The sequence below is a fragment of the Phalacrocorax aristotelis genome, chromosome Z, assembly GCF_949628215.1.
Source record: "Phalacrocorax aristotelis chromosome Z, bGulAri2.1, whole genome shotgun sequence".
NCBI classification, from domain to species: domain Eukaryota; kingdom Metazoa; phylum Chordata; class Aves; order Suliformes; family Phalacrocoracidae; genus Phalacrocorax; species Phalacrocorax aristotelis.
The window spans coordinates 77,878,083-77,902,372 of NC_134311.1; the positions used below are offsets into that span (position 1 = coordinate 77,878,083).

The 24,290-nt window shown below is 42.2% G+C and overlaps 1 protein-coding gene across 8 annotated transcripts in view; it reads left to right on the plus strand.

Moving 5' to 3' along the window:
• Positions 1 to 24,290, plus strand: part of LOC142050186 (urea transporter 2-like) — a 300,623-nt gene that overhangs the window by 210,509 nt on the left and 65,824 nt on the right. The window contains exon 4 of one of the 8 annotated variants that reach the window (XM_075078583.1): positions 22,001 to 22,126. The exons of the other annotated variants lie outside the window; for them this stretch is intronic. The gene's annotated coding sequence lies outside the window, so the exon portion shown is untranslated. The remainder of the gene's footprint in view (positions 1 to 22,000; positions 22,127 to 24,290) is intronic. 8 annotated transcript variants of the gene reach the window in all.

Genomic DNA, 24,290 nt, shown 5'->3' on the forward strand with positions numbered 1-24,290 from the left:
TGCCACCTCTCCAGCTTCTGCTTCCTTTTCTTTGAAGACATTTTATCTGGGCTTCGCCCAAATATGGGCCTCTGTTTGAGTTATCCTCTTGGGGCTGGCAGAAACGAAGCCAGAGTTATGAGAGACTTGACTCATTTTGGCATCTGGAGACCAGACATAAAATCCCGCAGTGTTTAAATCAACACTTAGGTGCTTGTGACTGAGCAACTGAATCCCAGCACAGATGTCCATACAGCATAATGGCACACTGGTTCAGTTTAATGGGCTTTTTTGGGTCTGTGTTAAAAATGGCAGCAATTAGTTACAGGTAGAAAATCCCAAACAAAAGGAGTTTTGCTGTCAAAACAGAAATGCTGACAGTATTTGAAAGTTGGAATTCAGTCAATCAGCAGTCTTTGATTCCCTGTGCACAGTGGGATTCATCTGCCCTATTTTAGCTATCTAGAATTTACAATCTTGCTTAAGCTTTTTTCTAGGTTTACTAAACAGAGAGAGAGACACAGAGAGAGAGAAGCACCTCCAGGAAATTATACATCATCTTCTAAAATAGATGTTCATAATATGTGGGATGAATCACAGATGAAAGGGGATTATCTTTCTTTTTTGGCATAAAGGGGAACTAGATGACCTGCTGAAGCCTGCTGAAGTACACCATCCCACCATCAGGGACTTCAGCTGTGTTTTCTAGATAAAGCCTGAAAAATATGGCACTGCTAAAACTGGTTAAAGGACCAATTGTGCCTTAATTCTCCGTTCTGAGAAAATAACTCTCAAGTGTACATTGGTTTCAGTGGGAGCAGATACAGGCCAACAAGGGGTTGCTTTTGTAAAATATCCTTGATAATGACCTGACTTTAGGGAAGAAAACCCTCACTGAACCCTGTGGAAGCTGCTAAGAGTTCAGTGCTTTTTTAAAAATAAAACAAAACAAAACAAACCCCAATCATTTATCTGGATGCCTAAATATACACTTAGAAGTGCAACTTTGGCCACCTTTATTTAGAGACATCAGTGCTATGAGTTCTTCAGAGAAAATTGACTTAAACATCTCTGTTCACTCCAGGGGTAATGGCAGGGAGAGAAAGATGCCCACCTCCGGAGCAGCAATAGATGCCAAACTGGAAGGCATCCAGCTCAATGGCATGCAAGAAATATAATACATTATTTCAGTGCAAGCATTTGGGTTTATTTGTGGAATCAATTAACAATAAGTGCATACATCCATTTACAAAATGGTAGTGTACCAGACACATACACAAACAAGTTGTAATTGAAAACTGAAATAACACCAGAAGGAGTAATCAATAAAACAAAAAAAAAAAATCTCCAAAAAGCCAAGAATAATATTTAATAAAACAAAATAATTCATCCATCTGTAGTTACATCCTTAGGGGGAGGCCACAGACTAACAAGCAAACAAATCTAGATAGAAATGAAAATCAAGTAGTGAAGGCAATGGAAGGAACAAGGGAGAGATTTCTTTGCAGATTAGCTGCTTATGAACTAAAAGTGTTTCAGTTTGATCACTTGTTGGTAGATATGTTTATCAGAGGACGGGGAATTCCATCATATGCTCCTACCATCCTAAAGAACAATTATTCTTTTCCTATCCAGGCATTTTACTATCACAATTTATTGACACAGCCACAGAATTCAGGAGCTCTCATCAAAGTTACCAGCTGAGGTCTCGAGAGTCTACTTTCTTTCCTCAAGCCATAGGAAGCCCAAAGGTTAATCAAATGCAGTACAGTTTATCCTTGCTGAGAGTGTGTCCCATCTGAGGCACCTAACACCCAAGTACCAAAGAGCCATTTAACAGCACCTAATGGGCACCTAACACCCCCAGAAAAGTCGATTGCCCTACAAACCTTGAGATGGGTCAGTCTATAACTCAATTCCCTTAATATTACCTTGTATGCTGGGATTTAGTGTCTTCAATTATAGAATTTCAAATTTTAAAAAAGAGGAGGGGAAAGCAATTCTTTCTTCTGTAAATGTGGACATATGCTACATAGCCAGAGACCTCAGCAGAGTAAGTCTCAGGGGCCTCTGTAAGTAAGGCAGTGTTTTTGTGGGAGACGTTCATTGACTGTCAACCACTGCACTTCCATTAGCAGCCTGCAGGTAGGCTAGCCTGCAAAACAGCCAATCTACTACAGTTTCTGCTTTTGTTTTTCTGTTTTTTTTTTTTCCTTTTCTCAGGAATGCCATTCATAGAAATTAAACTTCCATTCTTATTGAAATGTATATAACCTGCAGTACATAAGAATTTTTTCCATACCATATGAGTCAGAGATAGAAAAGATTTGCTAAGACGTAGGAAAACTGGAGCTGGACTGAGTAGCAATGCTTTTAATCCAGTATCCTTCCTCCAAGAGTTCCTCAGAAGGACACAAGTATCCCCATTGCACACCTCTGGACTAATTTTGCCATATAAGCCTGTCAGCAGTTAATGATTTTATACCCTAAAGTATAAGAGTTTACATTATATTTCCATTACGCATCTCTCCTCTACAAGATAACTCAGAGTATTCCCAACAATATCATCCTCCTGCTAAATTGCACGCCCAGTATTTCTTTATAGCAGTGAGTTCCAGAGACCAGTTAAGCACTGTGGGAGGAAAAAATGTCTTTGTTTACAATAATGAAAAATCTTTTTTATTCTGCTTTCTCCCTACTGCCCAGTATCTGACTCATCATGTCCTTATCAGGCCTTTGCAATCGTTTCTGGTCTAACTCTTTAACTGCACGGCTGTGCTTAAATTCAACAAGATACCTCACAACCTTCCCTAAGTAACTTTGTCATCTTCCAGCTGTGCCTCTTTGCTTTCCCACAGCCCACTGCATTCTTATAAGACACATCAAATTAATTCTTCCTTTGCCAAACTCTTCTTGAGTCGCGTCCCATTAGAAACCCACCACTTGCTCTTTGGTGGCTTAAATGGCTCACAGTCACTGCTGAGGTGTGAGGGGTGCCCTGAGGCAGCCTCTCTATCCACTCGCTATCATGTCACCCTTGGGGCAATGTGTAAAGGGCTCTAGCAGAGTGGAGTAGTGTGCTTGTCCTTTACAAAAGCTAGGCACACAGAGTTTCAGATATTTTTCACCTGTTTTAATCAACTTATTTGGCTTCTAACCAGTTCCTATAAGTGGAGTTTTCCCCTTATGTAATAGAATATACCATGTATTTTGTAGCCCTGCCTTGCTTCCCATCTACAGTTAATCACTGTTGACTGGTGGTTTAATTCTAAGTGTTTATCTTTTAAACTCCACATTCCCTCCCCCGCTCAGATCTTTCTGTGATTTTTCTGCCTCTCTATTCATGTGTCCCTCCATTCTGGCAGGCAGCTGCAGTCCTGTTGGTTCCTTTACTCAGTGTTCAAGTTCCTCTCCCATCTGTGGAAGAATAAATAAGGAGGGCAAAAAAAAGGAAGGGAAAAGCCAAGCTATAGGATGTGGCATTGACCGCTGGCCCAGGCTGGGACCAGTTGATCCCCTTGCAGTCAGAGCAGTGGATTGGAAGCTTTTTTAGCAATCCTTTGCAAGGGCTACAGGAAGTGGGAAAAGCTTGGGGCCTGGACATTGCTTAACCAAGTAACCATAAGCATGGCATGGAAAGAAGCAGTATTAAGGAGACATGCGGCCAACATGGTTTATGGGAAGACCACTCCAGAGAAAAAAGTAAAAACATGTCACCAGCTTGAATAATGCTGAGAAAAGCAATGGACAAAGTGAAGGGTTGTTTACAGTCTGAGTGCTAATCTTAAAGAAACATTGGACTGCATCTGGAAAGCCCCACAGCGTGTCTTTCCCTTCCCTTCCCTTCCCTTCCTTTCCCTTCCCTTCCCTTCCCTTCCCTTCCCTTCCCTTCCCTTCCCTTCCCTTCCCTTCCCTTCCCTTCCCTTCCCTTCCCTTCCCTTCCCTTCCCTTCCCTTCCCTTCCCTTCCCTTCCCTTCCCTTCCCTTCCCTTCCCTTCCCTTCCCTTCCCTTCCCTTCCCTTCCCTTCCCTTCCCTTCCCTTCCCTTCCCTTCCCTTCCCTTCCCTTCCCTTCCCTTCCCTTCCCTGTGGTCCAGTGAATGCTTGGTGAGACACAGCTTTCTCCATCAAGGTTGTCCAGGCTGATGCACCCCACTCAGGCATTCCAAACACACTTTGGTTTTATTACTTCCACCAGTGCATTTGGAATTGGGTTTCGAGCCAGCAAGCCCTCCATGTGCCAAATGGCTAAACTCCGTCAGTCTTGCCTGAAGTGACGGTCACTCCCTGATCATCATCACAGCCACTCTTAGCATTTGCTCCCATTGGAAGTCCAGGCATGTTTCATTTGTGTCTTATATCAAGACTTTCAAAACATGAATACATTGACTGAACAATGCTAGGATCATAGTTTACCTTCTAAATTTTTTGGTTGGTTTTTTCCCATGTAGTGACAGATCAGAGGTCTCCATGCCTGAAAAGCATAAGCCAACCTTTCTTCAACCCTCCCCATGGGTGTTACCAGCTTGAAGAAATTTTGTTATTTTCCTCCAAAGTCAGATGTGCTTCATTTTGCAATATCTAGTTGAGTACAGTTCATGCATCTGCCGCTGAGCCAGACTCCTTATGGTGTCCTTACCATCAAGAGTGAGCAATAGCTAGGCTTAGTGTATAGCCCTTCAGCTGTACCTATTTTAGGCAGACATGGATAGTACGTTTAAAGTGCTTTTTTCACTACTAACAGTAAAAAGAGCTTATGATGAGTAAATCTTCCATAGAAATTTGCATTTAGTCAGATGACTGCCACCATAGATGGACAATCTACATTTTGTACTACTGAACCTTGCCAAATTTCTATGACTTATAATTTTCCATTGCATTGACGGTGCCCTCTAACTTCATGTCACAGGCAGATTTCACCAGTGTACTGCTGCTTTGTGTACGTATTAAATCAGTTCAGTGAGATGAAAAATTCCACCAGTAGCTTCCCTCCATGTGAACAATCAACGTCTCACTGAGACCCGATGTAGTTTCCCGTACAGCCCGTTTATCTGTCGTCTGTCGGTTCCTGCATCTCCCCTTTAATGAATAAATTGTTCTGTGGCAATATGTAAAATGCCTGACTGTAGCTGAGGTTTTTATTTTTTAAGGACTTTAAGACAAGAGGATAGCTACTCTCTGTTCCTCCAGTTAGCTACAACGCAGCAGTATTCATTGTCTGCAGACCTGTTTCATATAAACAGGCAATTATGTGTGTTTAACAGATGCCTTGTGATACCCATCCCATCCATGCATGTGTTTTATCTTCTATTTTTTCCTCCTGTTGCATGATTCTTGGCTCTGTTTTACTGTACTGTAAGCATGCTCAGATCACGGCAAACAAAAATGGTATCAGCAGGAGTGACAGTTGCACCTTGAGATCATCAGGACTGAAGCACATACCACTGAGGCCACCTGGTGTACAGAGCAGAGCTGCGGTCCACTCTGCCCGCTCCTTCAGCATAGCATATCATAGGTAATTAAACATAAAATGAAACACCCCAAACCTCTCCGTGTTTAGTAAGAGCCTAGTTTAACTCCTCAAAGGCAGAGTTGAGGCTGGCTGTCCTTGCTCTAGAGAGGAATGTGTGTGATTACGCTGATAAGCCTTAAGAGGAAGACAATTTACTGGTGTGGGAGGGAGTAGACCTATAGAGCACACGGGGCACCACAGTAGGAAAGGCTCGTTTTGCAGAACGGGGTGGCTTTGCAGCACTGCCAGCACTGGCTGGCCTAATGATGGAGCAGGGCAAGAGGGAGTCAGGATGGGATCAGCCTGGCCCCTCCTCTCGTGTCCCACACGTCCTCATCGGAGGCACAGAGAAAGCATCCCTTCTGTGTAGGGTCCTTTCACGATGTCCATTTTCCAGCACTGGTGAATAAATTTGAGTGTCATGTTCTTTTATTTTTCTTTTTATTTTTCCCTTTTTCCACCCATCTTGAAAAGTATTTTGTCCGGCCGCTTGGGTGTGAGAACAGCCTCAGTAAAGAGAGAACAAGTTGTGCCATGAAATTGGGATTTGGAACGATCACATGTAACTTGAGCTTGAAAGGGTTTCTTTGCCCTTGGCTTATACAAATCTTACAGACATTTGTAGCTGAATTTCAGGGGCCAGGACCATAAGACTCTTCAGACAGATGTGCTTACAGGCCTCTCAGTTCCTCTCATGCCTATGTGCATGTGAAGCTCCACGCACAGGGTCACGTCCTGTGTGATGGTAGCACGTCAGTGTATTATCGTATGACTGACACACAAATGTTTCTGTGAACACCACAGCCACAGGACAGGCATAACCCTGCATAGGCCAGGTGATTGTTGGGTAAGAAGCTGAATTATGGCATTGTTTTGAGAGCCGGAGCTGACTGGGACCCATCCTTGGGGCCAACATCTAACCATCCGCGTGTAGGAGCTGCAGCCTCTGTGAACCAGCCTGGGCTGTTCTCCAGGCTGCCTTGGTGGTTGCTTGCCTGGGGACTCTGCCCTCCATCCAGAAGCCACTGACGTAAAGTTCTGGCTTTAAGAATTTAGTACTGCTCTGCAAATGTATAAAATGTCACAGGGCAGGTGGAGGGAGAGGAAATGGACATCAAATAGAAGAGATTTTCCCTGACTGAATAGAAATTAGCATAATCAAGTTATAAATTATTTTAAATATGACCAGAGCCCTTAGAGAATCAAGCCTTCATAGAAACTTCATGGAAAAAACCATGCAGTCTCTCTGAATGTGAAGTAACTTATTCGATAAATCAGAGCACTGTGTTTATCACCCATCAGCTACAGTCTGGCTTGTACAAAAAATCTTGTCCATACATCTTCCATATGTTAGAATGCAATTTGGATGCCTGAAAGTTTGTCATAGAGATAAGAGAGAGATGCAGTGTCATCTCCAACCAGGACACAACTGCTCTCTGCAGTACATTCCGCAGCAGAGATGGATTTATATTTTTTTTTCCTGTTTTTTTCTTCTGTTCAGTGGCCTTAAAGAAACCCAAGAGAAAATCCTGTGCAGGTCTACTAGAAAATATGCTCAGGCTTTCCAGCTAGGCAAAAAAGCATAATAATTGACTTCATTTGGGGTTAACTTGTAGGAATTTGTTCACTCTAAAAATAAACATCTTCTTATGTCCTGAGAGAATTTAGGGATCTTTTTATTTAACCTTTTTTTACTTTTCACTGTAGTCAATTTTTAAATTAAAAAATGTTTTGAAACAAAAGTCAAAATATTTCTTAAAAAAATACTGACATGAATCGCTTTGGTATTTCCTGAACTGAAATATTTCATGTGGAAAAGCATTTCAGCGTGAAATGTTTTCAAAAATTGTGCCTTTTTTGGACAAAAGAATTCGCTGAAATGGGCACAGATTCATAAACAGTTTGGGTGTCCCCAGAACTTCCATATAATATTAATTTGGGGATACTAGAGAGTCCTCCATTTATACTACAACTGCTGCACAGAAAATGTCACTGTTAAGAACTGCATTTCACCTGAATCTCTCAGGCTTGATTTTCTTATTCCTTTAGAATATCTTTACCAACTTCCCGTCAGAGACTCTCTGCTGACATAGGCACTTCAAAGCATCCCAAGTGCCTACTAGCATAATAGACGCATAACTGACTTTTTAGGGGCCAAACCCTCAGAAAGCGGACAACATGTCAAACAGCTTTTAGTCCTTTATGATCAGATGCTAGAAAAAATTAAACAAACAAAGAGAGTATCTCATATAATTTCCCACCTGTATAAATTAATTTATACCATTATACTATACAGCTAGGGCTAGAGCTGGCCTGAAGGTAGTGCTGAGTCTAGATGGACTGTTATTGCAACTGCACAGTGACAGCCAAGGTAGGTGTGTTTGTAGGTAGAGTTGATTTTCTTGTGTTTGTCATAGTGTGCAGCCATTTACTGCAGAAAAGTAATAACTGACCCACCAAAGATAAATGAACCACAATATCCTAGTCATTATTAAAGGGACTTACACTGCAGAAGCCATCATGCATCAGGAAGCAGAATTCAAAATTACAGAATTTAGACAGAGAAGAAACAAGTTAGAACATCCAGGCAATCTTCTTGCTCTTGTAAGAGTTATTGCTAGAATATTTGCTGATGTTGTTTTGCCTGGCTTAAAATCTTTCTTTTCAGGGATTTCAAATTATTCCATACCCCACAGGTCTCTTTCTCAGAAAATTTTCACGTAAGGTCTACCCAAATTTCACATTTTCTCTGTCTTAATTGAGTCCTCTTCCTGCTAGCTTTACCCTGGGTACCACGCCAAATAATTGCTGTTCTCCTTCTGTGTTAACGATCTCTTGAAGTTTGGCTTTTCATAACTCCCCTTAATTGCCTCTTCCACTGTATGCATATAGATATGATTCTTTTAATTCTCCTTACAATCCCATGCCTCCAGCCTTCTGATCAGAGGAAAGCAACTAAAATGAAGTGATTTTGCTCCTCAACAACTTGCTGGCAATGCAGAGCTATTAATCAAATGCAGTTTTCCAGCTGCAGTTTAATCATATATAAATGGATACAGACTGTACAGGTCAGAGCTGCAGTGATTTATTTTGGCGTATGCACCTATCTTTACACTTCTAGAAATTAGATGTGTAATCTACATTAGGCATCTGGCCTTCTTTTAAAAGCACATGAGAGGGAGATACGAAGCTCTGGTTGTCTTGCAGGCAGCTTTGGATCATCGTGTAGGGAAAGAACATTTCTCTCTCCATGCAGGAAAGTTGGACAAGTCCCTTGGATACAAGTCAAAGATGCTGACATTTAGGGGTGCGAAGTAGGTGCCTGTGTGTGAGTTGGATGTCTACACTCCCTGTCAACAGAGGCTTTCTTAGTTTAGTCAATGAAGCCTAGAGAAAGACTTAGCTGACAAAGAGTAGGTGTTTTAACTCTTGGACAAGCAGAACCAGCCTCTGTCGTCCCTTCAGTGCATTTACCTGGGTGGCCGCTGACTGCAACAGGAGCCAAGATGCACATGCGTGTATTCGTCACTTTACGTGATCTACTGTGCAAGGTGAATCCCACTGTAGGTGTCTAATCTTCAGGCAGACAGTACTGGGAGAGACGTAGCCTCTCCCACCTGCTTTTTCAACTTCAGAGCTGAGGAAGGGTCTCCCTTTACCTGCTGCAAAGTGCTTTGTTCCAAATGCCAAATAGACCATGTTTCCACCTTTATTCCTAGTTTTACAGGTTGAGTTCTTGTCTTGGTAATGTTGTCCCATGTCGTCAAAGAAAAATTTGGGTCGTTCAGGGTTAACTTGGGAATTCTTGTATCTCAAAGAGTTTTAATTTACATCTATCAGGATGTAAGAACTAAATCTAACAACTGTCTTGTAGAATAAACTTCATTTGAGTTCCTTAAGGATTGCCTTGTATTAATACTTTCCTAACCTTCTAGACTATTTCTCTTGGGAAGACTATAACACTGGTGCTTTCAGAATGTTAAAAAAACCTTTAATTAAGGGGAATATTCAGAGGGAAAATGGGGTAGCTCTTTCTGCTTCCTTACAGTTGCATAAGCCATGTTGTCAGAGTCCAAGCCTTTTAATGATGGTTGATGGTTTCCTTTCTTGTCTGCTCAACCTGAAACACTTAAAACCCACCTGATTTTCAGAAGATATTCAGGTCCTTTCTGCTGAAAATCGGGCTGATCTAATGAAAAGGGCAATAGAAATCTCCCTGTATTACTGTTACTTGGTATATTTTTTGTAGTTATTCAAACTTCAGCCCAATATATGACCCCTAAAGAACCAATATTTTTCCTCCCCGATCTGTAGTAAGACTCCTGTGAGGTTATGTCAGGTTATGAGAGGGGAGATCTTCTCAACAGGCAAAGTCACGCTTGAATTGCAGAGCCCTGAGGAAAGGATAGCCTTCTCTGGGGAGTGAGACAATGAAAACCTGGAGTGCCCTCACTGAAAAAAATAGTTTCAAAACTGAGATTTGTTATAATCATCATCACCTATTGCCATAAACAGTTTCCCTTAACCTAGTCCAGGTATTGCCATTATTTCAGCTGCAATAATAGGGGGTTTGGTAGCTTTGCTCCTGAGAAAAAAGAACTCATTTATTCAAATAAAAACCCAGAATCTGTCAGAGCTGCGGTGCTATCCCAAGGTATACACAAAAGAGTTTTTTCTTAATTGTACACCCACTGATTTGAGGCTTTTAATTTTCTGGTGGGCTCCTGCTCATCACAGATCCAGGCCTGTGCTGGCTGAGCAGGACCTGTGACAGTGACACAGGAGAGCTCCAGTGAAAGGCTCCCACCCAAGGCAGGAATGAGCAGATGTACATTCATCAGATGTATATAGGATAATATACAGGAATTGTCTGACCAGCTGACTTTTACCCAATAGTTTCATGCATCTGTTCCAGCAATATTTCAAAACAGAAACACTCCACAGAAGGCAAGAAGGACATTAGTGCTTGAGCAACGCTGCTGTGCGAGAAGACAGCTGCGGTCTGATCCCTCTCCTGATTGTTTAGTTAAAACCAAGACTTTGGCAGCATACCCTGCTTTTCTTTGTCTGGGAAAGAAATGGACAGACTCCTAGGATCTGTCAAGGTGCATTTATCTCAATAATGAGTCCTCTTAATACTCATTAAAACTAATTCTGTTCTATTCTCTATCCTAAGGGCACTCCAACCCCACTTTAGATTGCAGAGGGGGAGAAATTTCCCTGGGCTCCTGCAGCAAGCTCAGATGATCCCATCACAGGAACGTCTGTGAGGGCATACTGGAGAGACAATGGACCAAAGCATTCATTTTTGAGAGCAGAAGTTAAAACTCCCAAAGTTTTCCCACCTAGAACATCTCGTGCAAGAAATAGCCGCAGAGACCCTGCTAGCACCATAGGTATATTGCTAAATAACAACAACAACCAAGATTTCCTTTCCAAGAAAGTCCATCAGGAGGGGAGGTTGTCTGGATTTGCATGTTCCCTGCTGATAGCCCTTTTCTCTCTTATCACCAATTTCTTGTAGCATCAGGAATTTTTTTGAAAATCTGGCAGTATTGGGAACTGGCCTGAGAACGGTAGTTTTGATTTGCTTCCCAGATCCTGATAAGTCATCAGGAGTATGAGCTGTCCCCCAGATCACCTGTTCACTTTCTTAAAACAATTTTGTGTAGTTAGATTTCAAAATGTACTGGCTTCCAGCTATAACCACCACATCAGCATCTGCTACCAGTATCAGAGCCTCCCATGTGGGGAAGTATGGAGCTCAGCGTTTTTGTTTCATGGGGATGCTGAGTGAAGTTTTTGAGTTGAGTTGAGTTGAGTTGAGTTGAGTTGAGTTGAGTTGAGTTGAGTTGAGTTGAGTTGAGCTGAGCTGAGTTGAGCTGTGTGTTGTTTTGTTTTCCTCCTTGCCTGGCACTGAATCCCAAATATTTCTCTTGGAGCATCTAGCTTTGACACCCTAGTCAAATCCAGAACTTTCTGCAGCATGGAATTTGCTAACTTTCAGAGACTACTCAGCAAGAGTAAACAAACAGACCATCAGGGCAGTGCCTATGGTCCCTGAGTCCACCTCCTTGTAGCGTCTCAAAATTTGTGTCTTAAAGCCAACACATTGCTGCAAGCAAAGCCCATAACAGAGAGAAACATGGTGGATTTGGTGGACTTTGAGCAAAGATTGCAAAACATCCTGGTTTTAATTGTGACTCCAAAAATCTTCTCTTACCTTCAGCTTACTAATTTTTGCCCGAAACTCACATATACTTTCAGGATAATGAGCTTAGTTTTTTGACTGTGTTAATTGTGTCAGCCTCCTAAGTAATAATACCTCCATGGTGCTTAGTTCTCAGCCTGTGCCTCCTCTGGGAGTACAGTCCACAGCTCTTTCCAACACTCAAGCTAGACAATATTATGCTCATTGTCAGTGAGAATTAATAGACATAGACCCTGGGCTTAGAGAGGAGCGTTATGATCATTAGTTTGACTTCCTTTGAAATAACAGCACTGCAACTTCCGTTTGAGTTATAACATCTCCATCTAAACCTAAGTAATTTTAGGGATGGAGAAGCCACTGTAGCCTCACATAAGGCACTCCTGCCCACATGGTTATAAATTTGACCATTTTTCCTTCCTAACATAAATTTGTCTAAATTCAGCTTCTGATCAGGTTACCTTTTAAAGAGTGAAACAGATTGACTATTAAAGTACTAGATGAATCCTCTACTACAGGCACCTCTTAACCTTTTCCTAGGTAAATGGATGGATATTCTTAAACCCACTACAGTACAAATAATAAAAAGTAACCCAAGTATGACAATTCTCCATTGTTACTGCTTTGATTTGCCTGAGACTCTATGAGTTCATGCACATTTAAAAGACAAAGCCAAAAGAAAAGATTAGTCAATATTAAGCAGAAACCTAAATAACCTAAATATTCAGAGCACTTTTCATTAGCATTTAAAGCAGTGCCTGCAAATGAGGCCATTTATTTGGATCTCGGATTTCATTTATCAGGTCTATCCTTTAGGTGTTGCTAGTTCTGATTCCTCAAATTAAGGCCAATTTTGTTTAATGTTAAAGAAGAGCCTAAACTGATGGTCTGTTTGATCCCTAGACATTAAATAAGCATGCATAAGGCACACAGAGTTTTGTAGAAAGTGATAGACATGCATCATATCTATACATATTTGACTTCCTAAACACACAGCAGATTATAAATGCATTGGCAGCTTTCAATAAAAACTCTGTAACCATAGCAAACTCTCTGAACTCCTCTATCACCACACCCCGACTGATGCTGGCCCAGTTAGGACACAGGAATGGATCTGCACACATGCCTTTTCCTAAACATCATTAGATGGGAATGTTCTTGGTTGACGTTTTGTTCTGTTTTGTTTATTTATTTTGGAGACAAATAGGTCAGACCATTCAGTTTAGGAAAAATAAGCCCATCCTGCAAAGTCAGTGAGGCGAGATGATGCTGATGTTCTCCAAGTGCTGGAGAGCATTTTGCAGAGTTTGTCACTTTTCTAACTGAAAAAGCTGTCTCTGCAACATTTAGCAACTAAAAATATGTAGTGATGAAGCACAAGGAGGGGAAAAAATTAAAAAGCCAAGCACTCAGCAGCAGATCTCTGCCACCCTGAATTCCAGGCCCTATAGCAAGGACACTGAGGAATGGGAGCACTGAGGTGTCCCCATCAGTACGTCTGCAGGAGCAAAGCCTCCTGGAGTGGGGCACTCATTTTTTTCAACAAAGGAAAACAAGCAAAATCTTATAATCAGCAATTGACTGTAGGTGTGCAAATAAAGGTTTGCTTAACACCAACATTGATTCTGTATCCAAATGATAGGCAGCTAAATCCAAGACTACAGATCTTGAATAGGTCATAAATTGTAAAGGCAGGTTCAGGCTCAAAACTGAATTCTGTTTTTGTGCCTCCTCCCTCCTGCTCCACTCTTGTTTCATGGCAAAATTTGGCAAAAATTGTGGGAAAACAGCCCTGGGAATCAGGGTCTTAATTCACTTCTGCAGAACAGGAAAAAACAGGTTCCAAATCTTCAAAAGTTATCCTGAAAACTAGTCACAAAATAGAGTTAGTGATTACTTTTCACCACAGCATTTGGGCTTGGGGGGTGGGGGGTAGGGGACTTGCATTTATTTGGTTGGTTGGTTGGTTTTAGCTTTTTGGTGCTTGTGTGTGTGTGCATAAGGTGGATATGCTGAATGTGAGCTTCAGCACCAATATTTGTAATTGGGAAAAAGCCTACCTGAGCTAGCATAAGGACTTTAACACAAGTTGCCAGAACTTCAGGGCTCAGGATCTGTTAGCTACTCTTGAGCTCTTTTTTACACCCATTACTGTTAGGACAAGTTTGGAAATCTGTCCAATTCTTACCGATGTAGGATTCCAGAAAATTCCTGAAACTTTGTATTTCTTATGAAACAAAATTTTTACTTTCTAGAAAAGTTGGAGACAAGAAACAAGTATGTTTCTCATTTCACTCGCTGAGAAAGTCAATAACTTAACAATGAAAATTATATTTAAAGACTATTGAAAGTTCAGCTAATGCCAAAAATATTCCAGCATATAAAAGTAACAACAACTGTGTGTTTGCTGCTGTCTCATCTGATCGCCCATTGTACCTTTCAGACAGAATAGAAATACTTCCTGCACCCACAAATTTGTAATACCACCCTAATTTTAACCATGTAAAAACTGGTGATTAGTTTAAACTCCTTGAGATCTTCTTGTGGTAGGTGTAGAGAAAGACTGTCCAGTGAACCACGCAGAGTATGTGGGACAGTTATCCAAGGTTAATAATACATTTAACCAGAAAACGCTTCTCTGTTACATATAAAAGTAGTCAAGACACTTAGTAAACATTAAAACATCTACATATTGCATGACTGAACTGAGGCCACGGAAATCCTACTCTTTGGATCTCAAATTGCTCTTAGCAGTTTTTGTAAGTTGGCACTGTATTTCAATGGGTTTCAAAGTGAATTTCTCACTTTGTAACTGTGATGCTTCACCAGTATCAACACCAAAGCACAAAATGCTGACTACTAAGAAGACCTTGGCAGCATTTCTGTAAACAGACACTTGAATATATGGAGAAGCAAAGGAAACTGAAGTCTAAAAGGAGCTGTGATTTATCTCCTGACATTAATGATCTAAGACAGGATGACCCTAAAATTTCCAGGTAAATTTGTGATAGATAACAAATTCAGAAACCTCATACACAGAAAAAAGCATCATTCCCTAACTCTGGGTAGAAACTGGAGCTGAGGACATTGCACCCAATGGAAAAGTAATGTTGCTGGAACACACTGATGTAATCATTCTCTCCAGCCGAAGGGGATGGGCCTGAAATACCAGCAACTCTTCAGGAAAATTTAAATTCTGTAGGAATTTAGGAAAATACTTTATACCCATAGGGCTTCACTGAACATTTGCCCCATCCAAGCCACAACCGCTGGGTTCAGGAACTTAGAAGAACTCATTCTCCTTCGTTTCTCATCTTGACCTGTGCAAATTCACGCAAAGACATCTCAATATTCCCTCACACACAAAAAACAATCCCTGCGAAAAAAAATATGGGATTATTTGGAGGCAGAGGAGCCACATAGCATCAGAAGGTTAGAAAAGCACTACAGTATAAAAGCCCCTTTCTACCTCTGCTAACTCTGGCCAGGCTTCTTAGTCCAACTCATATGATGCCTCTTCTCGTTACTCTAAAGGATGACAGTACAGCTCCCTATTCCCTTCAATATCTGAACTTTGACCAGAACGCCCAAATTTGTCTGAAAAACACAAGATGTCCTAGGTGCTCTATGCACTATCTCTTTTCTTCCCTTGTTGGTGCTACTGGGGTCCTTACTCTGCATTATGTCCCTCTAACCTGACCCACCACACAGTCCTGTTCACACACTCCCTGCCCCACAGCAGAGACCTCCTCTCATGCTATGGGATGATCCCATCAATGAGAAATTTGGCCCAGTTGTTCCCAGCAACATCTTCTGGTGCAGAGGCTTCTGTCTGGCCTCTAAAACCCTGAATGGACCGTTGGTCTGACCCAGTGGGACTGTGCTTTAGGATAGTCTTTATAGAGCAAGACAGCACCTGCCACAGAAATGCTTTGCCTTTTTGCTACCAAAGCTGAATTCAGAGAGTGAATTCAGTCTAACTACACAGTGATTATCTCTGCATTTACTTTAACCTCCTTAAAGAGATAATCTCCTACAGTATGTGTCAGCCACTGCTCATTACTTGCTGATAAGGAAGACTGGGAATGGTTGAGGAAAAGGACACCATAATGAAAAAGGAGAGTAGGAAACAAGTCAGCACAGAAATCTGCATGCCTGGAACTTTAGCCACAAAAATAATATTTTCCCTTCATACTCCCTGTCATTACTAATATTTTGTTTCCTTAACCTATTCCCTCTGCTATGCTCACTAAGATTAAACAATAGGAGAAAGTTTGATGCAAAGTGAGCAACTCATCCCTCAGAAAACCACCCAACAGGTAGAATGGCAAGGGTAGGGTCTGCAGAGGGCTGGATCCATGGTCCTGTTTGCCCACACCCACTGCTGCTCCCAGCACAAGTTCCCAGCTGTCAATAAGCCAGGACTGCACCTGGTCCAGGGCTTGCTCCGAGGTTTTGCCGGGAGCAGCGTGGCTTGGCTCAGTGCTCGCTCCTGTGATCTACAGCCAGCACCATCACTCGCCTGAGGATCCAGGCTGGAAAAGAGCAAAGGAGTTGTCACACTGGATCAACCCAATGATCCATCAGGCCAGCCTTTGGTTTCTGAAAACAGTTGTGAACAGGCTCTTCAAAGCAATTGCAATGGGCTGTGATGCAGTTTGCCCACAGGGGAGGTTTTCCAGCCCCAGATAGTTGTGGGCTGGCTTGTGCCCTGGAATGTGGAAGCTTAACATCCTCTCTAAGAAAGAAAATGTCCCAGATCCTCACCCAGGCTGTCCTGGGCTGCACAATTGCTCTGAATCCATGGGCTTTGTATCCCAATTGAGAGCACCCCCTTCAGTCCAGCTGCAAATGTTCCCACCTCACATGTAAACCTCAGACTTCTTCTGTCTGCTGGGTAGAGCAAATCATGTGTTGCACACAATGAGGTATTGCTGTCACTCTTGGCTTCAGTTTATTTTTCTGATTTCTGATGGCCATAAACTACACATGGCGGTAGGCCCTGTTGTACACAGCTGAAGGCCTTTCCAACCTATTGGCAACAATGATAGCTTGAATTTCACACATAAATCGTGTGCTAGGTAAAACAAATCCATTACATGCATGTGAAAATGTGCTGTCTTCACATTGCATCACCTTTCCCCTGTTCCTCTGACTATAAGAAAACAGCTAATCCTAAGCTCCTACAAGAAATCACAATAAAAGCAGAAGACCCCAAACTTTGTCAAACCTCATAGAAGTCTCAGGCCTCAGTTTTAGTTCACTTTTGGGGATAGAAGTGAGGGAAAATGAGTATTTTCTCCTCTCTAGTGCATCTAATCCACAGTGGAGATGCCATTACAGAATTTGCTTGTATTATTTTTCAGTGTGGACATCAGATTCACCTCCTGAAGTTTATCCTAGCACCCTAGCAAAGCGAATATCCCTGCTGTTTCTGGAAATCAATGACACTGCCACTAAAATATGTACTAGAAAATAGCATCAGGAAACCTACAGACTTGGCAGCACTGCCTGTGCTGTACGGACCTCCAAAAGCTAACAATGGCCACAGCTTTGAAATACTGCTGATTCTTCCATTTCCCATTTCCCTCCGTCCCAGTGGTGTCATTTGAAAATACATTACAGCTGAAAGACTTTGGGATGTTTTAATTACATGTGACTAAAACTTGCTGTTGTTAGAATTAGTGTGCCTATGTTTACGATTTATAGGTCTCTGTTTTGACACTAGTGAGGTCATAAATAACGTGAAGTGGGCCCTTTAGTATTAGAAAATTCAGCACTCGTCTCTAAGCCTTGACACACACACACTCCAAAACCCTCATACGGTTTGTGGCGAGCACGGTATGAAATACAACACGATGGCACAGGGTGGGGGGCAGGACCATGGTAATAAATAATTTATCTGCAGAGTATGAACATTGAACCTTCAGGCAAGGACTTCCCGTTGTTTCACTGGAGTGGGAGGGCTCGCTGCACCGTGGGTTAATGTGGGTGTTTAATGTGTGATTATTTCTGTAGCACATGGACTCCACTCGCACCTATATCTCAGAGGAGTGTATTACAGGGACCTCCTACCTCAAAAGCACTGACGTTGACGGTATATTGGATGAGGAATCATGCATGTGGTCTGGGGGCACGCAAGGTAGTGGAGAACTGGCTCCTGGGCTGTTTTCCTGACTTGCATCCCGCTCGCAAAGGGGCTTGGGAAAAAAAGTAATGAAAGTTTATTCTTCAAATCACGGAAACCTGGGGAGGATTTCATGCAATGAGTAGTCTTCAGTGCTGGAGCATCCACACCAACTCCAAACTCAGCTGATCTATAGCAGTAGGAAGGGAAAAAAAGCCTTACGTAGCTCAGAATAGAGATACGTGAGCTGTGTCTCGGGCATGATTTTATCTCTGCAGACAGGTGGCCTGGGTTTACTGTCAGGAAAATGCTTCCAGATCTTTCCACTACAGGCACCAGTGAAAGGCAAAGTTTTGACATAAGAGTAACACTGAGAAAGTATACCTTCGAAAATAATTATGTGAATTTTGCCTTTTTTATGCTTTTAGGAGAGAAGAGAAACAGTTTTTATTCTGACTCTTGTTGTTCTCTCATTTGTTACCTAAGTAATTTCTGATGTGAAATTCTTTATGTCATTCCTGAGAAACTCACTTTAACAATTTAGCGTCTGGAATTCAAACTTTAAATGGACATTTTTATCTTGACACACAGCTTTTCCCAATGATTATTTCTGTTCACCAGTGATCTTGAGTTTGAGAATAAGGTGTGAGAACCTGAGTAATGAATCCAGCATTTTATTTCACTGTTTGTAATATTTTCTATTATTTTCTAGAATAGTTGGTACATTTGCTCATGATAAAAAAGGGCTTCTATTAAAACAACAATGAAATAAAGATAAAAAGACACTCTTGAATTTAGCTAGCAGGGCTGAACAGGTGACTGAAAAAGAACTGGGTTTGACACAAATTAGTCTCAGAGTAGCCAAAAATATGAGGCACAGGGCTAATTCAGAGAGGGATGTCCAAGGAGATGCAGTCTCTTCTTGTACTGCTTTTGTAGAAAATATAGACTTTTCAGGAAAATGGCAAACCCAAAAATGTTACAGCCAAAAAAAGCAAGCTATAACAGAGAGTTTTGTTTTGTCCTGTTCCCATTCTCCTGGAAAGGCCAAGATATCTGGTTCACATATATCTTCCCCATCCCTTTTTGCTCCTTTCCAGGTGAAACTTGTATTGGGGTAGTCTCTGGTGAATCTGCAGTGTGAAATAGTAGATCACAGAGGAAAATAAAAGTGTAAGAAAACAGAGAAAACATAGTGAAAACACATTCTAGTCAGTGTTTCTTGGATTCTGCTTGGAAGGAAAAGACTGGTTTTTTCTGCAGAAAGCAGGCACCATAATGCCAATAATCACTGATATCAAAAAAGGTTAAAAATATGCTTCCTAGCTCTTAAGCACATGTTTGAACCCTATTTGCAACACACCATACATAATACTATATATCCATTAGTATCAGGTTGTAGTAAATCCTGCCACATAATGTTCATAAAACCATAGGATCCTAGAATAGTTTGGGTTGGGAGGGACCTTTAAAGATAATCTAGTCCAACCCCCCTGCCATGAGCAGGGACACATTCAACTAGATGAGGTCGCTCAGAGCCCCGTCCAGCCTGGCCTTGAGTGTGTCCAGGGATGGGGCATCGACCACATTTCTTCCTTACATCTAGTCTGAATCCACTCTCTTTCAGTTTCAAACCATCACCCCTTGTCCTGTCACAGCAGGCCTTGCTAAAGAGGTCACCCCCATCCCTCCTACAGCCCCCCTTTAAGCACTGAAAGGCCGCCATAGGGTCCCCCCGCAGCCTTCCCTTCCCCAGGCTGAACAACCCCAGCTCTCCCAGCCTCTCCTCGCAGCAGGGGGGCTCCAGCCCTCGGAGCATTTCTGTGCCCCCTCTGGCCCCGCTCCAACAGCCCCGTGTCTGTCCCGTGCTGAGGAGCCCCGAGCTGGAGGCGGCGCTGCAGGGGGGTCTCACAGAGCAGGGCAGGGGGGCAGGACCCCCTCCCTCGCCCTGCTGCCCGCGCTGGGGGATGCAGCCCAGGGCACAGGCTGCAAGCGCACACTGCTGGCTCATGTCCAGCCTTTCACCCCCCAGCACCCCCGAGCCCTTCTCTGCAGGGCTGCTCTCCATCCCTCCATCCCCCAGCCTGTCCTGATACCGGGGGCTGCCCCAGCCCAGGTGTGGGACCCTGCCCTTGGCCTTGTTGAACGTCACGAGGTTCTCACAGGCCCGCCTCTCCAGCCTGTCCAGGTCCCTCTGGGTGACATCCCGTCCTTCTGGTGTGTCACCTACACCCCTCAGCTTGGTGTCATCTGCGTGTTTTACTGACTGTTGAAAACTTTAAACTATGTCCCACAGCTGTTTCCTTGGCCCTAGTCACAGTTCCTTTTTGATACCTCTGTGTGCAATACCCCTGTTATCATGATTACAAACTCTGTCTAGAAGGGACCTTTGAGACCATCTATCTGTCTGAGTAATTTTGTCATCTAAAATCCAGTCCTACTTGTAGCTTGCACCAGCTGTATTTATTTAAGATTTTCTTTTATAAACTCCTTAATAAAAATCCACAGCAGCGTCAAAGAGTAGTTTTGCTCTGTAAAAATGATCCCTGGTGGGATTATAATTTGTATTTTTAAACTGAAACCCATTGTCTGAGTCATAAATTTTTTGACTATGGAAATCTGTACAGTTTTCGTGATTGCGGTTGTTATTCTTTACTTCACTTCTTCCTTCCTTTTTAATCTCAAACTACTGTATTTTTAAAAAGGAAAAAAAATAAAAATAATGCAGAAATATTCCAGGGTGTCTTTATACGTAGAGGTAACAGTTTACCGAGTTTGTTAAAATACAAGAAAAGGGAAGAGAAAAGATAAACCAAAAGTCGTCTTGGAGAAACATGTCAAGGTCACTGGAAACATGGGCCGAGTTCCCGACTCAGCCATGTACCCCATGTGTTACCTGAGATAATTCACTTAGCTGTTGGTCAAGGAAGCAGTTAAATAAATTTTACATACATGCTCAGGGTCCACAGACTCTAACAGAACTTAAACAAGTATTCACCCACTTCCTGAGACATAGGCTGTTTCCTGAATCAGGAAGTATCTTAGCTCCTTATCTCAACCAGGAATGTAACAGCATCACTTCCTTTTATCCTTTATTTATCTTACTCGTCTGCATTGTACAGTCCTCAGCAAAGGCCGTTCCTTAGAGGTGTTTGCACAACACCCAAAATTCTGGGACCTGCAATATCAGCAATATGTTCAGGATAATCACACATTTCTTGAAGAGGCATGGTAGAGAGGGATTTGAGGAGATGTGAAGAATATTATGTTAGTATGAGCTGTGCAGAGGGAGATTCTTGTTGAAACAGGAACAGGGATTTAGGCAGAAGACAAGAAATCAAAGCAAGGATAGGCGAGAGCAGAGTGCACGAATAAAGAGAGAGAGAGAGGAGAGAGAGAGAAGAAAGAGGATTGTTATGGATTCAGAATGAACGCATATACAGACACTCTTGTAAAATATGGCAGGGGGAGGGCTGAACAGCATCCACTTCAGGTGAAAGCAATAGGTTCTGTAGTGTTCTTTGTGCTTGTGATAAAAAATATACTGCTCTTGCTAGGACAAGGTAACCCACGAAGTTCATTAAAACCGGCTTCCAGCCGCATCTTGCATGAGGTTCCCCAACCTCATATCTAACATGCCCCCTATGTCCACCACACTTCTCTTTCCACCTCTGTCCCACTAACAAAAACTAATCTGTAGATTTGTGCTGGACCCTCAGACAGTGGTCTTGACTCAGCCATAACCATAGGACTTGCAACAGTCACAGCTGAAATAATGTCCTCGAGAAAACCATGGCAATAATGTGGGAAGGCATCTGTATGTATGAGAGAACCATGATTCAGAGGGAGTAATAGTCAAACATGCACTCCAGCTGACTTTATAGTTTTTTACATTAGTAGAGACATAGCGCTTGGTAAAAACATCCAACTTCTCAGCAATAACAGTATCATCCCACGAGGAAGAATCAAAACTTGGGCAAGGTCTCAAGCCGAACTTTGCTGCTGCCAAGGTCACGTGAAAGACACTACCTCAGGCTATGAAAGGTTTCTAAATTTAAAACAGCCCCTGCTTGCCATGGTAGGCAATTTAAACTGTTTATCCACTTTGAACAGATAGAGTTACCTAATCCTTCTATGATTAGAGGCTAGTGAAGTTAACTTAATTCTGTTTCTGCAGGCGCTGCTGCCTTTGATGGAAGCAGCTCATCTCGTGGAATGGCCTGCTGGTGTGACGGCAAGACAAATAGTTTTGTACTTTTGAGCTAAGGAAAAAAAATTTACTATTGATTTTGGCTTAAGAGTAGTAAGTACTTTCTTTACAATTCTCATCATGGCTAGAGAGATATTATTTTGGGCATTAGCCTCACATACCTCACTGTGGAACACTGTTGAAATACAGTGTCTTGCAGGAATTTAGCAAGGGGATCCCTAGGTCTCTCCAGTTTCTGGTCTTCCAGCTGGGAAAAAGGGTCTGAGTACATGAAACAGCCTCTCTACTGGCACAGAGTTTAATAGGCTCACAGCCTACAGATATTGATTATTTTGGCAGAAAGGTCAAGAGCCTTGCTGGTTTTCTACCTATGACTGTAGGGTTGTTTTATCACAAAAGACCACACAAGTATTGCTTATACTCCCCTTTAAAACCAACAGCCTCACAAGGCTTTCAGGCTGATTACAAGGGGTAACAGTTGGTTTCTAAAGCAGTGTGCAAGTTCAAAAGGATGGAGGCAGCGAGCCTGGTGAGGCCCTGCAGATTGGCAAGGTTTCTACAATAGTGCTGCAGTTAGCGGTGCTGGAAATATGATCAGAAATGCGGGGGGGGGAGGCGGAAAGGCAGCAGAGGAATTACAACATGGTGCAGCACACTTTGAAGACCTGCCTTGTAAAGACCGTGTCTTGAAAATGGTCCTTCTGCTCAGATAGACCCCCCTGCAGGTTGCAGAAATGAGGAGTGCTTGAGCAAGTAATAAATCTCCATCTCTTGTGGCCACCAAAGGTCCGCAAAGATCTGTGTGTGAATGAAGAGTTCTTGGGGCTGTTTTTTTCTGTGTCAGTCTTATGCATAACTGGAACAAAATAATTTAACTTGCCCTTTTTAGGTGAGTGTAAAATAAAATACTCCCCTAATAGCCATTAGCTACATTAATTGAGTAGAAGATATGAGGAAATCCTCTATAGAGGAGAGCAGTTCTATACAAGCAGAGTGTGGCAGATCCTGAGACCAGGTCTAAAAAATGTAAGTAGAGCAAGTTAAAAAACATTTTTCTCCTCAAAAACAGCAGAATTAAAAAAAAAAAAAAATATCCTGGATCTAGGCTCTAAAAATAATTCACCTGCTTGTGTAGTTTCCAGGAAAATCTAAAAAGAAAATTATCTCAGGTTTCTGTTTCAAAATGAAATTGTTTACTTTTAAAATGTGTAGGATTTTTGCTGAAAAGAAAAAAAAATGACAGTTAAGGCTGTACTGTAACACAATATTTCATCTTGTTTTGAAATGATTACTCAAAATAATTTTTTCCTTTTTAAATTTCTCACTGGCAAAGATTTTGTGTGTGCAGGTATGTATAGCTGATATTCTCTTCCCAAAAATTCAGTTCGACAAAACTGTATTTTTTGGCAGAATCCCTTTCCTCCTGATATTTCAATAAGCCTTAACTTTAAGAAACAGAAGGGAGAGTAGAAAGCCAAAAGATTCTGGGATAGACACTGGGATAGCAGAGGCACTGGGTCAGCTAGAGAGCAGAGTAAAAAAATCCATCATCAGAAAGGCTCACTGCTGAAAAGAGCCGTTGATGAATTGTGCGTCAGCGAGGATCTTCAGCTATGAACCTTGGTCATGTGTGAATGTCTGGGTGTGGGAGGGTTGTGAATGAAGGATTGTTCATAAAGGCACAATAAATTAATGTTGTTGATGAATTTTTACCCCAGAGGACATACAGGCATATTCATAACAAAACTTTATAACAAGAGATTGTTATTCTTTCTCCCATGCCCATTTACAAGCGCTTTCCCACCTACCAAGGCAAATACCATGGCAAGAAAGGCACTTTCTTTTGTTTAGAAAGTGGCAAGTGCTGCCTACAGAGCCGCTCTGGCCAGTGTCTTCCACCTACTGTGAGAAAAGACTGCTGCAGCTGCCTTATCAGGCTGATAATGTCACATGCAGACAGGCTATTATTTATGTAACAGGTTTCATCATAAAATCCAACAGAAAGTCAAACAAAAGCCTCCTGTTCATCACACTGGGCTCCAAATCAGGCATCCAGCCATGATCAATGCTTGCTGAAGTTGACAGAGGTGTTGCACTAGGCAGTGATTTAAGGACTGGAGGAGCCATTTTAGCATCAGCACCATCAAAACCCCCTCTATTCTGCCCTAGTGAGGCTGCATTTGGAGTGCTGTGTCCAGGTCTGGGCCCCCCAGTCCAAGAAGGGCAGGGAACTGCTGGAGCAAGGCCAGCGCAGAGC